Consider the following 15,533-nt stretch of genomic DNA (forward strand, 5'->3'; position numbering starts at 1 on the left):
TATTATAACTCTCCTTCTTAGTATCACCATTTTCACCATATCTTACAATCCAACTATGCCTGATTTCAGTGAACATAAACAAAACAAACAAAACAATTAGAGTGCAGGGCAATCAACACATTGTCTAAGTCAGGTATGCCTTGGGTCTCAAACATCCAAGTGGGAGGTGTGAACAGTGCCCTTGAGTGGCGGGTGTATGTGGCTGGGTCATTCCCACCCATCCTTCATTCATCCGTCAGTACACCAAATACCATCATGTTCCCCTTTCTTCCTCTTGAGCTATTTACTTTTCTGAGAATGCCACCGTAAGCATTTTCACTGTGCACACCCCCCCCATTATCTTTAACCATTGTCCCCTCATTCCTAATGCCTACTCAGTCCCGCAGAATATCTATCCCTTCCCTGTCCTTATTATTTACAGTATCTACACTTTCTGGAGGGCCTATCTGTGCCAAGCATCATCAAAGGGGCTTTACGCATGCCATTTCACTTACTTGTCACAAGAACTTTTTGAAATACTCTTATCTCTGTTTTATGGATGAAATCCAGGAGAGTTAGGTAACTTGCCCAAGGTGACAGTTAATAAACGGCTTTAATGACAGAGAATCATAATAACTAATGATATTGACATAGTTACATCAATGGAAAAAAGTTTCGAAGCAAAATTTAACATAGTAACAAACAATTCGTTTGATTTAATAGCTCTCAAAAGCACTTAGAAGACCAAGTCACAATTTCCACATGAGTTCTGGGTCATTCCCTCTAATTATAAACTTATTTATGAACTCACACTAAAGATGGATTGAAAACTACTTTTAATTTTAATTTTTTTTTTAAGATTTTTTTTTATTGGGGAATTGGGGTGATGGGAACAGTGCTGGGGAATTGGGGAAGGGGAACAGACAAGTTGCTGTCGTTTTGTTCTTCAATCTAGTCGTGGAGGATGTTGCTTCACTGGCCCAAGTTGGCACCATCATTGCGCTCTTCTCTGGCGAGGCAGATCAGTCGCCGGCTTCTGGACGGCCGCTCACTGCGGCTGCTGGCCGCTCACGCTGGCTGCTGGCCACACACGGTAGCCCATGGCAATCCACTGCCACAGGGACTGCAGCCCACGCCGTCGCCGGCGACTCACGGCAGCCCAGCTCCAGGTTGAGCTGTTGTTCAGCATCTTAGCTGTGGAGGGCAGTGTCACTGGCCCTCATATGTGGGATCCGAACCGGGGCCTTCTGGCATCCCAAGCGAGTTCTTAACCATCGCGCCACTCGGCCGGCCCTAATTTTAATTTTTAGTGTTTAGTGTCCTCTTCTATTTTCTACAGCCACCTGTAGTACTTTTAGTTCATGAAAGTTAGAGTGTACTGTGTGGTTTGGCCTGAGTATGTAGCCACTGCTGAGCCCAGCTTTTGCAGAAAGCGCGTTTTTGTTACTGAGGGGGTGCAACGTGATAAAACAGCAAGGTCTCCCACTGGCTCAGGAGACCCATCAGCCTGTCAATCAATTGCAGAAAAGCTGAATTAGATGACTGTGCTTCTTTCCAGCTTTGGCTTTTCAGTTCCAAACAGTAAACTTGTAAATTTCTTTGGGGAAACCAGTCATGTGTAAATCATTAAAAGAAAATCTAGATTCTAAATTCGCATCTTGGGTCTGAGTTTCCTCTGCTTCCTTCTAGGAAAGAGTGCTGGCAAGGGCTCCGACCTTCGATCCCCTCTCTTCTCCACCTACAGTCCCAGCGGAGGCACGCCCATCTACTCTCCCAGTCGTAACCCTAGGCTATACATCCTTGATGGGGGTCAAACCACCCTCTCTGCTCCTAAAACTCTCCCCTGGCTTCCAGACCCATCTCTCTCTCCTCCCTCCTCGTAGACAGACAACTCCATCTAAATGTCCCCAGAGCCTCAAATTCAACATATCCAAAGCCAAATGTTAGCTTTCCTATAAATCCTACTACCTCTTGTATCTCTGAGCTTGGGTGACAAACCCCCATTGATGCAGACATGGGACTGGTGAATGTCAAATTCCTGTCTTTTCTTCACTGACCATCCCCCTGCCCCATAATCTAAAGAGTCAATAAAGCAGTCTCCTCACTCTCTGGAAGTCTCTACATCTGTTCCCTTTCTTCTGCTTTGCTGTGGGCCAGACCTCTGCCTCTCTAGTGCTCACCTGGACCACTAGAGAAAGCTGCTGCTGGTGCCTTCCGCCCACCCTAAGCATGACTGCCAGAGAACGCTTCTTGTCTGAGGCTCCCATATTGATATAATAGCCTTGGTTTCATCCACTTGAAAATAGGGATGTAATCAACATCAGATGCTCTAAATATGTTCTTATCATCACATCCCTATTTTCAAAAATATAAAACCAAGGACTATTACATAAATACAAGTGATAAAAGTTTCTTATCATATCAGACAGATATCACTCTAGGATAACTTACCAAAGTTGAAGAACCAATCATTTTCCTCCTATCCCAGCAGGAAAGATATCCCATTAAGGCTAAAATAATTTGGTCATTTTGGCCATTAAATGCAAACAGGAGATAAAGAGTACTAACATTTACTGAGCACCTACTACCTGGCAGGTACTGTATATCAGGTATCTTATGTAGATTACATTAATACAAGCCTCTGATGTAGGGATAATCTTCATTTAAAGAACTAAGACCAAGTAATTTGTTCTATGTCTCCCAGTAAGTAAGTGGTACATCCAGGATTCAAATGTGGTTCTGTCCAGCATCCCAAACCTATACAGTTGTCACCATCCCATATCCTCTCTCTCACCAAGAAAATGTGGAAGTTTACAGAAGCAGTGAGTGGCTAAAAGATTCATACACACGGTATAATTGCTTTAATTTAAATTCACGGGCCGGCCGAGTGGCGCGATGGTTAAGAACTCGCTTGGGATGCCAGAGGGCCCCGGTTCGGATCCCACATATGAGGGCCAGTGACGCTGGCGGCCAGCGTGAGCGGCCAGCAGCCGCAGTGAGCGGCCGTCCAGAGGCCAGCGACTGATCTGCCTCGCCAGAGAAGAGCGCAGTGATGGTGCCAACTTGGGCCGGTGGGGCAGCGTCCTCCACGACTAGATTGAGGAACAGAACGACGGCAACTTGTCTGTTCCCCTTCCCCCAATTCCCCAGCGCTGCTCCCATCCCCCCAATTCCCCAATAAAAAATCTTTAAAAAAATAAAAAATAAATTAAAAAAAATAAATTCAGCCACAATATTTCCCTTTTTGTTTAAATTCCAAATTTCAAGAATATAAAACTTTTATGCTAACTGAAAGAGGAACTGGGTAAAAATGAGAAGCACTATTTGATAAGAAAATTCAACTGGCAACACATCTAATATTTCATAGAACCCTTCCGTTTCATGTGTCTGAGATCAGCAGTAACTTTTCCATATAAAAACCCACCAATTTTTTTTAACAACTAGATAAGATACATATATCATTACCTGTTTTATACTTAGCACTGGTCTAGGTACTATGAGGACAAAAGTAAAACAAAGACACAATACCATCCTACAAGTAAACTATCAACTCAGGGATGACAAGATAAAGATATACTAATTGATGAAGGCAGCATTTGCTATTCCACCATTCTGTTGCATACAATCTCACCATATATTCCATCTAAGCAATAATAGCTCCAACTACAAAAGGATTTGACATATTAAAACCATGTAAATGTGTATGCCACACCATAATGAGGGAGATTCTACATCATAAAGATCTGAAAAATAGTCCTTTCTAAACATAACATTTGAATATTAATTAGTAACCCATCTGAATAACATAAGAGACTTACAAAGTTTATTCTTTTAAAGCAGATACTCTCCCTTGCATATTTTCTTGTGCTGTTAACTCAACTACAAAACCCTTTCTTCATAAATGGAAGAGAAGTACATTTCACACTAGTCCCTATTTCAATTATTAAATTCTGAATTAGTGTACTGTGAATTTGTAAGCTTTTTTAAAAATCATATTAGAAATAACATTTTTAAATGGATGAAATCAACATGTAACATAGAGTTCCCTACCACAAAAAGTTGTGCCACTGACAAAAATTATTTTAATGGCACTTTATTAATGAAGCTAATTGTTATACAAATGCAGCTCTTTGATGTCATAATGAAGTCCATGAGAACAGAGATCACGTTTTATTTTTCCTCAATTGGGGTAACAATTACTCCCTGTTCTTCATGTTTCCACGTGAAGGAGCTTCCCTTGAATAAAGGCCCAGGTGTGTTCAAGGGTCCCCTCACTCCTACCCCTGAGAGGCAGTGACTTTTGTGACTAGTGAATATAGGAGAAGGCTCAACTTAGAGAGGGTAAGTGACCAAAAGTTACACTAAAGGAACATAGAACAATTAGGTTTTTGTCTTATTCTAAAGTCTTACTACTTTTGATATTCTACCTTTCAGAGCCCCTAATTTTATTCTCCTCCTTTAAAGTTTTGTTTTTCCTGCAAAAACCTTTGCCTTTACTGCTCAATAAACCCTGTTTTATAAGTGCAGTGGGCTTGTGATTTGTTTGTAAAGGGTGAATTTTTTAAGAAAGTAGTCCTTTTTTTTAATTTTGTGAATCCCGCAAATGATCTAAAAGCCTGTTTTTTTCCTTTAGACTTCTCCAAAGGATCATAGTTTGAAAACTTTACAAACCATCAGTATTATCAATTGCACGTTATTTTTGAGAAAAGCCTTTTGCTAAGCTACTAGCTTCATTTGATAATATTAGTGATGAAAGTAAAGGACTGCAGTACTGTATCTGTCATTAATCTCTGAGCATCAGGCTTTGCATCAATCAGGAGTCATTTATTGTGGAAACTCTCACAGGATATAATGACCTAGGCTAGTTGGAACTTGCAATTTCTCCTCTTTCAGAGCACTTTCGAACTAGTGAAAAGCTTGTGAAACAGTAAATTAAACATAGTTTCTTTACTTAGAATTTTACTTAATCTTTAACATGTTAATTTGGCATGTGTTAAATGCTCCGAAATGACTTAATAATGAAGTTTTGGCAAGATCATAATCTGATCTACAGGGACATATTAAATCACCTAAATAAAAGAGATTAGGATTTTGCTATTTGATTAAAGGAAACAAGTTAGCATATAGTTATATAACATAGAGATGCCTTCCTACAAAAAATTAACAAATATGATTTCTCAGTTTTTAAAGGAAGAATCTTTTCTAGCCTGCAAGATAACAAATGGAACAAATCTTGCCAGTAACAAGTGGATTGTATTACAGACTATCCAATCTTATGAAAACTGAATCATTAATGAACCTGAGAACTATTTAAATTACCAAGGCATGCCTGAGATTTGAAACTACAATTAATTTCTCCCCAGAGAAGTGATGGTAAGAGAACGTCCTATTTTTCATAGAGAAAAAGTGTATGTTTTTTATCAACAGGTGGATTTTGCTTTGCCTTCTTCACAGGGTCACTGCATCCTGCTTTGTTTTAGACAAAGGACTCCGGCCTAATTCCAGGGCCTCGCCATTCATGGAGTAAGTGCAGGCTGTTGGCTCAGGCATTTATGTCACTAGGCAGAATGAACACGGTGGTGAAAAGTCACAACCCAACATCCTATTTGTGCCACAAGTATGCTGAATGGATTATTTCAAACCAATATAGGTTCACATGTATTTATCCTTGGTTAGGTCTTTCTTTACAAAGACTCCTAAACAGAAATCATCTAGATGAGTAAAATTAAAGCAGCCTCTAAATTCTTTAAAGTGTGGTTACAGCAAGCCCAGGTACTAAACTCCTGCTGGGTGGCCTTGTATTTTGTGAACTGTGATGGCAGGGCTGGTCAATCATCCGGTTGCAACCACATGCCCGTGGCCTGACCTCAAATAAAGCAAGGTAGCTGGCTGAGTTCACTGGACTTTGAGCCACAGCAGCAGCAGAAAGCATTCGTTATTGTTCGGGATGCTTTTATTCTTTGTTTATCCATTTAAAGGCTTATAAATTTTTATGAACTCTTTGCGAGGTAAATACAGCAGGGTGGCAATATGGATAGCTCGACGAGCTCTGTCCAAAAGGTAGCTTACAAGCTCTCCACTAGTGACAGCATGAACCAGGTCATCCACACAGCTTCCCCGCTACTGATCCACACAGCATTAGGAGACGCTGCCCTCACCTTTCCAGGGCACTAGGTTACTATTTATGAATGTAATGAAACATTCTCTAACCACCCAAAAAAACCCTGGAGAGAAGCCAAGTCACTGTATTAGAGAGGACCAGGGTTAGGGCTTAGGGTTGAGCTCATATGCCTCTGTCACATCAGCATCTTGATGTATTTGTCTCGCAAACCTACCATCAACATTTCTAGATCTCTGCATCTGTAAATACAGCTTCCCTTTACAGCTTTAAGTTTCAACTGTCAAACCATTATTCAGCAGATAATTTTGGAGCAGTCAGACATTATGTTCAATTAATGAAAAACTATGTAAGATCAATATTAGGAATATAAACCGGCCAACTTCAAGGCATCTAAAATGAACTAAACCTCCTGACCAAGCAAATCCGACACTCTTTACAGCCCCCTTTATATCTATTAAAAAGACTTATCATAAATAAAAGACTTTAAAAAGTAATCAATGCCAAAATATTCTCTAGAAATGAATAAATTTGCTTACCCAACATAAATGCACTTTAATATATCACTTATCCATCAATAGCTATTGTCACTGATGCCAGCATTCAAAAGAAATGTTGACTCTAAGCAGAATGACTAATATGGAGGGTTATCTCTTTTTTTAGACTACGCTTGAGATTCTATATGCAACATACACACGTGTTAAGTTATCTCTAATACACACATGCACATATAGAAGAATGAATAAAAGCAGCTGTAAAACTTCTTAACATGTTATAGTCAGTAATTAAAGCAAATAGGAATGAAAACACTCTAGACTGCAGTCTTTTGGAGGCAGGAGCTCATAATCCCCAAAGATTCAGAAGCATTACCTCATTGCAGCCTTGAGACAAGCTGAGCATTCACTCTAGGTCTTACCCAGCATCCTCCGGTTCACACAAAGACAACAGAGGCGTGACCAATCACATTGTGGCTAGCAGGCACTGTTTCAAAGCCCTCTCCCAGTATTACCCATTGACATGCTCGCTGGCAGCCTGCTGAACTTGTTGTCATGGCAACACATCCCAGCTGCTCACCGAGGCTTGTTATATTACTTTCCCTTTTCACCACTCACTTAGCTAATTAAAAATTTAGGACCATGTTTTGCATGTTGGACGCAAACTGAAACAATGCAGGGTCCTTTTTCTCTTTTCTTTCCTTTCTTTCTTTTTTTTTTTTCAATGGAGCTTTAAAAAATGCTGGGAAAAGCGATGTGAAGGACACTCCCATGAAGTCCCAATATAACCAATCAATAGAGAGACTGCATGTAGCTCCAGCCAGATGGAATTTGTCGCTAAACCTAATCTGCAGCAAAGCAAAACCAAACCATGAGCATCGCTAAAGATATTCTTCCTGTTTTGAAAAATGTAAGCCAATCAGCAGAGATGATTTATGTTGAAATATTCGCATTATTCCTGGTCAAAACGTTCTTTAAATATTTTTATTTAACATGATTCTGATTTAAAGCAGCTTTACCCATAATTCCACAATGCAAGCAGAGTAAATAAATAAATAAAGCACAGAGAAAAAGATCCTGTAAAAAACTGCCAATATAGCAAGTGCTAAAAGAGGTGCCAGCGAAAAGCATACCTGTGAAACTGCCATATGTTTTAGATTTGACCACCAAAATGGACCACTGCTGGGGCAGGACGGAAGCAGCAGGTCTGCAGTTGGAAACCCACGGAAAGAAAATGCCAGCTTTTGTTTACCAAAGCACAGAGCAATCAATTAAACCTCTCAAACGGTTTCAGAGATGATGGCTGCATCACGTTTAACACCTTTTTAAAAAATTCCCCTTATAACCCTAGTTATACCTGTAACTGGAGTTAAAACCAAAGGCATTCTTAGGATTCCAAGATGAAAATTTCTGGTTTTGTTTTTGTTTTTTTCAGCTTTCCACTTAACCTATTTCATAGAGTAGAAAGAAATTAAAATTTGAAACTATATTCATTGTGCATAAGCGGAGATAACAGACATCAAAGTGGTTTTGAAAATCCAAGCGTTTGCAGTTTATGGAAAAAGTCTGCACTCATTTCCATTAAATATGAGAACCAAGATATCAAAAACAGGCTTGGAGAGGCAGCCTGGCTGACTCCAAATAGGTCTACTAATTTTCCTGTCTGCAGTCATCCAGGACTGCCTAATGTGGAGCAGTCAGTCCTCAACCACAGTGTTAAGTAGTGAGTTGTCGGAAAAGTCATGACGCATTTTTGCAACGAAAGACATAGAAAAATACGTCATGACTTTTCCGACAACCCAATATATATTCAGACCCGCAGGCCACATTTTCTCTAATATTGCCCATATCTCTAAATTTTCAACCACCAAACACCACTGGAAAGAAATCCCACCCCCTGAGATGGTTAGAAATGTCAAACAAGCAGAATTCTAACTTGCCTATGAGGGAAAGGGAAGAATGCCAGTCTGCAGAGATGACTAGCAGAGCTATTTGCGGTATTAAAGGTAAATAGTGTTTACTCTTTCCCTGTCTTCTCACTTCAAGTCACCAACAGATGGAACATCTATGATGAGGCTCTCGGCGAAACATGGTAGACTGTAAACAGTACCTCCCGACTCCCACTGAAGTGACGGTAAGAGGAAGGAAAAAGAAGAGAATGAGAGAAAAGATGAACCATCAGATAATTCTGGAAGCTGGAAAAACAGATGGATGAGAGGAAGCCAAGTTAAGAGAGTGAAGAAAGCTTAAATATACATACATGAGGAAAAGCAAAGTATGGGTGGTGGTGTGGGTGTAGCAATTCGGAAATAATTTTGTGTGTATGGTGAGATTGAGAAAATTAGTAAATATATGGTGGGAGAAGAAATACACAAATGCACACTGGGGAAAGGAGGAAGAGCCCTGAGATATCAGTAGGCACTCTTGATTTCCTAGCTCTGTCCAAGGAAAATCTCTAGCCCATTAGCATTTATGATCTTGGGTTCTAAACGCTATTCTCCGCTAAAAGAAAAGGATTCTTTAAAGAAATTATTGACTCCAGGTCTGACTCAGGAAAGGCTTAAGTGAACCAGGAACATCTTTTTTGTGCCAGAAAAGCAAGAAAAGGCTCAAAACCTGATGGGGACATCTCAAAAGACTCAGGGACCAAGCTGAAGGCAATTCCATGGCCGAAATCAGGAACAAGATGAGTGTCTAATAGCATGTATGCAAAATACTACAACACATTGAATAAAAAAAAAATCCATGAGGACAGTGTGATATAAAAACAAACAAAAATACAGAAAAGGGAGAGTGTGCCAAAAAGGATACTGCCTTTTTTCCCCACAAGTGAACACCAATTCAAAACTTCCAAAGAAATTATAGAATTAGAATTTGCATTTGTAATTACCACTGTAATAAAAGTAATTCAAGCAAGAATTATTGATATATGATAAAACCATAGCATAAAAGATTGTTGGAAAACAAGCTGTTCATACAGTCTCAAAATGTCAACAAATAGATTCCTCTTTAATTACAAAAGATACACCACCATAACCAAATGATCAAACTTGGCATCATCGAAGAGTCAAAAAGCCACCATGTGCCTCCTCATGTTTGTTATGCGCTGAAAATAACACAAGAAAACCTATGGCATATTTCCCTGATACCCCCCTCCAAAAAACAAAAACAAAACAATCTGAATCTAATCATGAAGAAATAACCAAACAAACTTCAAATTGAGGAATATTCTGTAAGACAACCAGCCTGTAATGTTTAAGAAGGTTAATATCATAAAAGACGAAAGAGAGCTTGAAAACTGTTGTAGCTTAAAGGAGGCTGAAGACATGCAACATGGGATGCTTGATTAGAGCTTGGAATTTACAAATAAGAAGTAAAAAATACAGGGCATTATTAGGGTAATAGGAAAAATTTAAATGTGAACTGTACACTAGATTTTATTATGTAAAAGAATATCCTTGTTCTTGGGAATTGTACCCCTAAAGGTGAAGTGTCATGATTTGTACCTACTTTCAAATGGTACAGAAGATAGATACATGGATGGATGGATGGATGGATGGATGGATGGATGGATGGATGGATAGAACAAATGTGGCAACATGTTAACAATTAGTAAACCTAGACCAGCGGTTCTCAACCTTTCACAGGGGTCGCCTAAGACCATCGGAAAACACATATTTTCGGTGGTCTTAGGAACCGAGACACCGCTCCTCTATCCGTCTCCAGGCCCACATGCAGATACGCCCACATATGAGTACCCAGCGACCCCTGTGAAAGGGTCGTTTGACGCCCAAAGGGGTTGCGACCCACAGGTTGAGAACCGCTGATCTAGACGAAGGGTACCCTGGTAATCATTTCATTTATTTTATCATTTTTATGTTACAAGAAATAAATTAAAAGTTGTAGAGGGTAAAGAAGTCTGGAAAGTCTGTAGAATGTAGGTATTGTTAAAGGTGAGGTATGGAACAGGCTAAAAGAGGACTATTGTTTGATAAAGTTTGTAAGGAGAATTGAGGCACTCGGTCCCACTCCTTTCTCTAATATACCTACTTCTCAGCCGAGGCAAATAACAGAAATCTTCCTTTCTGGAGAGATTAAACCAGACAGCTTTTGAACTTGGGGAGTCCAAGCATAGCTGAGGGAGATAATCAAATACTAAATAATATGGGATTCCGTAAAAACTGCCATACTTCACTCAACTCCTAGCATGATGGCAGCGGATCTTGAGACCGGCAGTCTCTTTTAGGGAAATTGGCTGGTGGAAAAGACCCACGGTAACCCCTCCAGATCATTCTGCAGGAAGGCCCCACGGGGGACAAGCTCTACCCCCACAGAACTTCCAAACAGCATTTTAGTGCCTCTAGAGACCAAAACAAAACAAAAACTAGAAAAGGAACTTGAAAGAAACTGAGCCAAGGCACAGAACAGAAGAACCCTCCCCCAGCCCTTTTAATTAATATTCCCAGGAAGCTCCTGGAGATGTGGCGTAGCAAAATAAGGAAGTAAGCCAAGAAATACAGAAACATGGTGCCTAGAGAACAGAGGTTCCAACACAGGAGTGGTGAGAAGAAAACGCCCAGATAACAGCTGTTAGCCAGCCTAGAGAGCAATTAGTCCAGATTGGGGGAGGAAGATAGGGTGCTCCCAAAGGAAATTCTCCAAGAAAATAGGGGAATGGATCGATTATTTGAAATACTAGAGCATTTTGATAAAATAAATAGTGGTGGGTTTATGGCACATCTGATGGAGCATTTGGAGAAAAAAAAAGGCAGATATATAAAAATCTATGAAATAAAAAAAAAGACAATCATTAACTCCAGGCAAAACAAATGGGTTGTACGAGATATGATCAAATACGGTGAATTTTTAAGAAAAAAAAAATGTTTATTACAGTAAAAGACACATTGCCATTAACCCCCCTCAAAATACTCCCCTTCACTTTAAACACACTTATCTCATCTTTCTTGCCACTTTCTGAAGCAGTTCTGGAAATCCTCTTTCGTGAGTGTCTTTAGTTGCGCTGTCATGGCTGCCTCGATGTCCTGAATTGATTCAAAACACGTTCCTTTCATGGTTATTTTGTCTTTGGGAAGAGCCAGAAGTCGCACGGTGCCAGATCCAGTGAATAAAGTGGATGAGGACACACTGTAATGTTTTTATTTGACAGCAATTGCTGCACCAGAAGCGATGTGTGACACAGAGCATTGTCATGATGGAGGATGAAGTAAAGACACTCACGAAAGAGGACTTACAGAACTGCTTCAGAAAGTGGCAAGAACGATGAGATAAGTTTGCTTGAAGCAAGGGTGTGTGTGTGTGTGTGTGTGTGTGTGTGTGTGTGTGTTATATTCTGAGGGGGATTAATGGCAATATGTCTTTTACTGTAAAAAATGTTTTTACTTAAACATTCTCTGTATTTTCTGATCACACTGCATGTAAGAAAGCAAATTTACTCATAGTACAATACTTGGTCCTCTAAAAAAGAAAACATATAATCATCATAATATGAACACTGATTATTGATTTATCATTAAATTCTTATATATAACTGCATTGAGAGGACAAGGGGAGGGGGGAAAATTATATAAGGAAAGCTAAAATTTCATTTGCCTTACTCAGGAAGACAAAAGATAAAACCCAAAATTAATAAATCAAGATACAGAATTACAAGCATATTCTTTAGAAACTGAATAAATACTAAAGAAACCACTAAAAGAGTCTGAAGAGATTGCCCCTGGGAAGTGGGAATCAGAAATGGTGGAGGGTAGAGGGTGACAGGTGACTGGTATTTTTTATGATACTAGACAGGACACAGTGTGAGTGAGTGAGTGTGTGTGTCTCTGTGTGTGTGTGTGTGTGTGTGTGTGTGTGTGTGTGTGTGTAGATGTGTACTTGCTATAATAGTTGTATTATTTGACTTTTTAAACTACATACATAATTACCATTGTAAAAGTAAAAATTAAATTATAAAAATAAAATGATGATGCATGCATAGGCTTGGAGAGGGCAGAAATCAATCACTAATCATATTTTTACTGAGTATCTCCTATGGACCCAACACTTACTAGCTTGTGACTTTGGGCAAGTTTTTAACCTCCTAAGTGTCTCAGTTTTCTCATCTGTAAAATGGGTATGACAATAATACATACATCATTAATAGCATGTGGCACAGAAAAAAATGCTCAATTGAGCAAACTGTTATTTATTCTTACGAGTGGGGCCCTGGGCTTGCTACTGGGGAACAATATGAACAAGAGACCTGCCTTCCAGGACCTTGGGGGAAGGTGACAATAAGTGGGCAGCTCCAGTGTAAGGCCATTAAGGGGAAATTGCGTGTGGGGGTAGGAGATGTGTTCATGTTCCCCACTTCCCCTCAGCACCCCTGCACAGAAGATCAGCATTTCCAAAGTAAATTTCAGAAAACACTAGTCCCACAAAACACTTCTTAAAAAAAAAAAGCTTTGTGGTCAAATCAGTCTGGGAAAGTACAAGTTATACCCCCTTTGGGAGAGTTACCACTCATATTAGCATATTTATGGCTCTGAACTTCCTCCAGTCAAGAAAATGGTTTGACTTTGTTTAATCCCATCTTGCCCAAACAAATTTGACCATGGAACTCTTTTTTATTCAAAAGGCCCCAAGTGTCACAAAATTGGTCCTCCACTCAGTGGTTCTGGGAGCCATTGCCATAGATCTTAAAACTGTCACGATGGAGCAACTTCTACTCTTCTCCTCCTATTTCATAGCCTTTTACATTCCCTTTTCAAATACCCCAATTATTTTGACAATGTGAAGTTTCCAAACTTTTAAAGTAGTGAAAATATTATTTAATAGAAACTCCCCCAATAAATTACTTTTCATGTTGATGAGATCTGTATATACTTTTGAAAAGGATCGTAGAGTTGATTTCAAATAACTCAGAGCCGAGAAATAGCTCCAATAAAGTTTTTAGAGCACAGGTAAAATCAGCAATCGATTCTTTACTCTTATATTTAGAAGAAGAATGCATACTATGAAAAGTGGGTGATTTGTGAAACAGGACACGTTACGACTTTTAAAGTATATAGAACGAACCTACATCATAGGACCTCCGGTAAAAACCTTTCAAACAAAGGTAGCAAGTGGGTCCTGCAGCAGTTTTCCTATTTTGAAATATGCACGACTTGGATTATTTAACATTCACTTGCTTCTCTTGCCTTTAGAGAAAACTTATAAATACATTCTTTCAGTACTGAGGCTTTCTGAGGGAGGCTAGAAATCCAGTGTTTTCTACACAAAATTGCTTTAATGTGTAAAAAAAAGAAAAAGGGTTATGGGAGAAACACTGGGCAGTGAAAACAAGTCAATCACCTACTTTTTAAAAACTGGATAAAAGACTGTCTTCTTCTAAATCATTGATGAAAAAGATCTGTGAAGAGGCAGCAGTGGTGATTTCTTTTTCTCCAGTCTTGCTTCTCTTCCCTCCCATCACGCCAGATCCTTTCTCCACGCTGAAGGGAAAGTGGCTTTTAAAAGCGCCTCAGTGTGGCCATGTCACTCCCTTAAGTAAAGCCTTTCAACTTCTCCCCTTTGCTCTTCTTCCCAAAACTAAAAACGCCAACGTGGGTTGCAGGGTGCTTTGTGCAATGCCGCCAGCTAACATCTGTTGGCAGCCATTCTGTCCCCACATCCTGTGCTCCCACAGGACTTGGACCTCCTGAAATCTGTCTTCTCTAGGCTTTCCACAGGCTGCCCTTTACTTGTCTGGGGTCCCCAGGTCACAGTGAGCTCCTTGAGGTACTAGGTCTTATTCACTATCACACCCCCAACCATCCAGCTGCCTGCCCTTCCATTTCCTCAGTGATGTTTTACAAACTCTGCCTAAGCAGCCACTTGCTCGATTGAGGACGCCCAGCCCACGATTCACCATGGCACGCAGTCTCGCCTTCATCCTGCCTCCATGGTCTCCTCAGGGGCTGCCACACTTGCCTTCCCAATACTTTCTGCTTCCTGACACTCCCTGCCCATGTCCTGCCTCGGTCAGGTTCCCTTCTTCTACATTTCATAACAGCCTGTTTAGTTTCCTTCATGTTTGACTCCCTCTCCCTCTCTCTCCCTCTCCCTCTCCCTCTCCCTCTGTCCCTCCCTCCCACTCCCTCTCCCCCTGTCCCCCTCTCCTCTTCTCCTTCTCTCTTCGTCTCCCCCCTACACACACACACACACACACACACACACACACACACACACACAATGGTAATAAAGTGTGATAAGTGCAATGATTTGAAGTTCAAGATTCAGTGAAAGGACACAGTTGCCTCACCTAACTAAGCCTAAAAGGAATATAGAAGGTGTCTTTAAGGAAGTGAACATCAAACAGATTTGTAAATAGCTAGGTTGAAGCAGGTGTGGGGCTGCGTGTCCTAGGACTGTGCAGAGAGGGCATACCACTAGTCGGCACATGGAAGTCACATTCAGGACTGCTGGAGAGCTGAGCAATAGAGGATGCTTAGGGTCATAGCTCTGGAGAGCTGGTGATAGATAGACTTTGATAATCAAGAAACTATTGGCATTTTGTACAGAATTAGGATAGCACTTAGCGGAGCTTTATCAGTACAGTGTGACACTGCCATCATTACTTCATATAGATTCATTTCTATAGCAAGCATTTTTATAGCATTATGTGTGGAGCACAGCCCACGGATTTTATAAAGTTTGTGACAGAGCAGTATTTTAGGCCTTATCCTCTTAGATTAACATTTTTTTTCCCTGCATGGATATAAAGATATGTGGTGAGCACTAACTAAACCATATGAGCGAAGATTTGTGTGTTTCATCAGAGCAAGGCAGTCATATACACGATTTACTTTAGGTTCTAATTTTGTTATATTGTATTGAAAGGGNCTCTCCCCTCTCCCCTCTCCCCTCTCTCTCTCACTAAACTGTGGGTCCGCGAAGGATCTTTG

General features: G+C 40.2%; 1 protein-coding gene across 10 annotated transcripts in view; it reads right to left on the minus strand.

Moving 5' to 3' along the window:
- Nucleotides 1–15,533, minus strand: part of STOX2 (storkhead box 2) — a 222,582-nt gene that overhangs the window by 62,108 nt on the left and 144,941 nt on the right. The window contains exon 1 of one of the 10 annotated variants that reach the window (XM_019666953.1): nt 13,946–14,052. The exons of the other annotated variants lie outside the window; for them this stretch is intronic. The gene's annotated coding sequence lies outside the window, so the exon portion shown is untranslated. Of the gene's footprint in view, nt 1–13,945; nt 14,053–15,533 lie in introns of those variants that run through there. 10 annotated transcript variants of the gene reach the window in all.

This window comes from Hipposideros armiger, unplaced genomic scaffold (assembly GCF_001890085.2).
Source record: "Hipposideros armiger isolate ML-2016 unplaced genomic scaffold, ASM189008v1 scaffold_481, whole genome shotgun sequence".
NCBI lineage: Eukaryota > Metazoa > Chordata > Mammalia > Chiroptera > Hipposideridae > Hipposideros > Hipposideros armiger.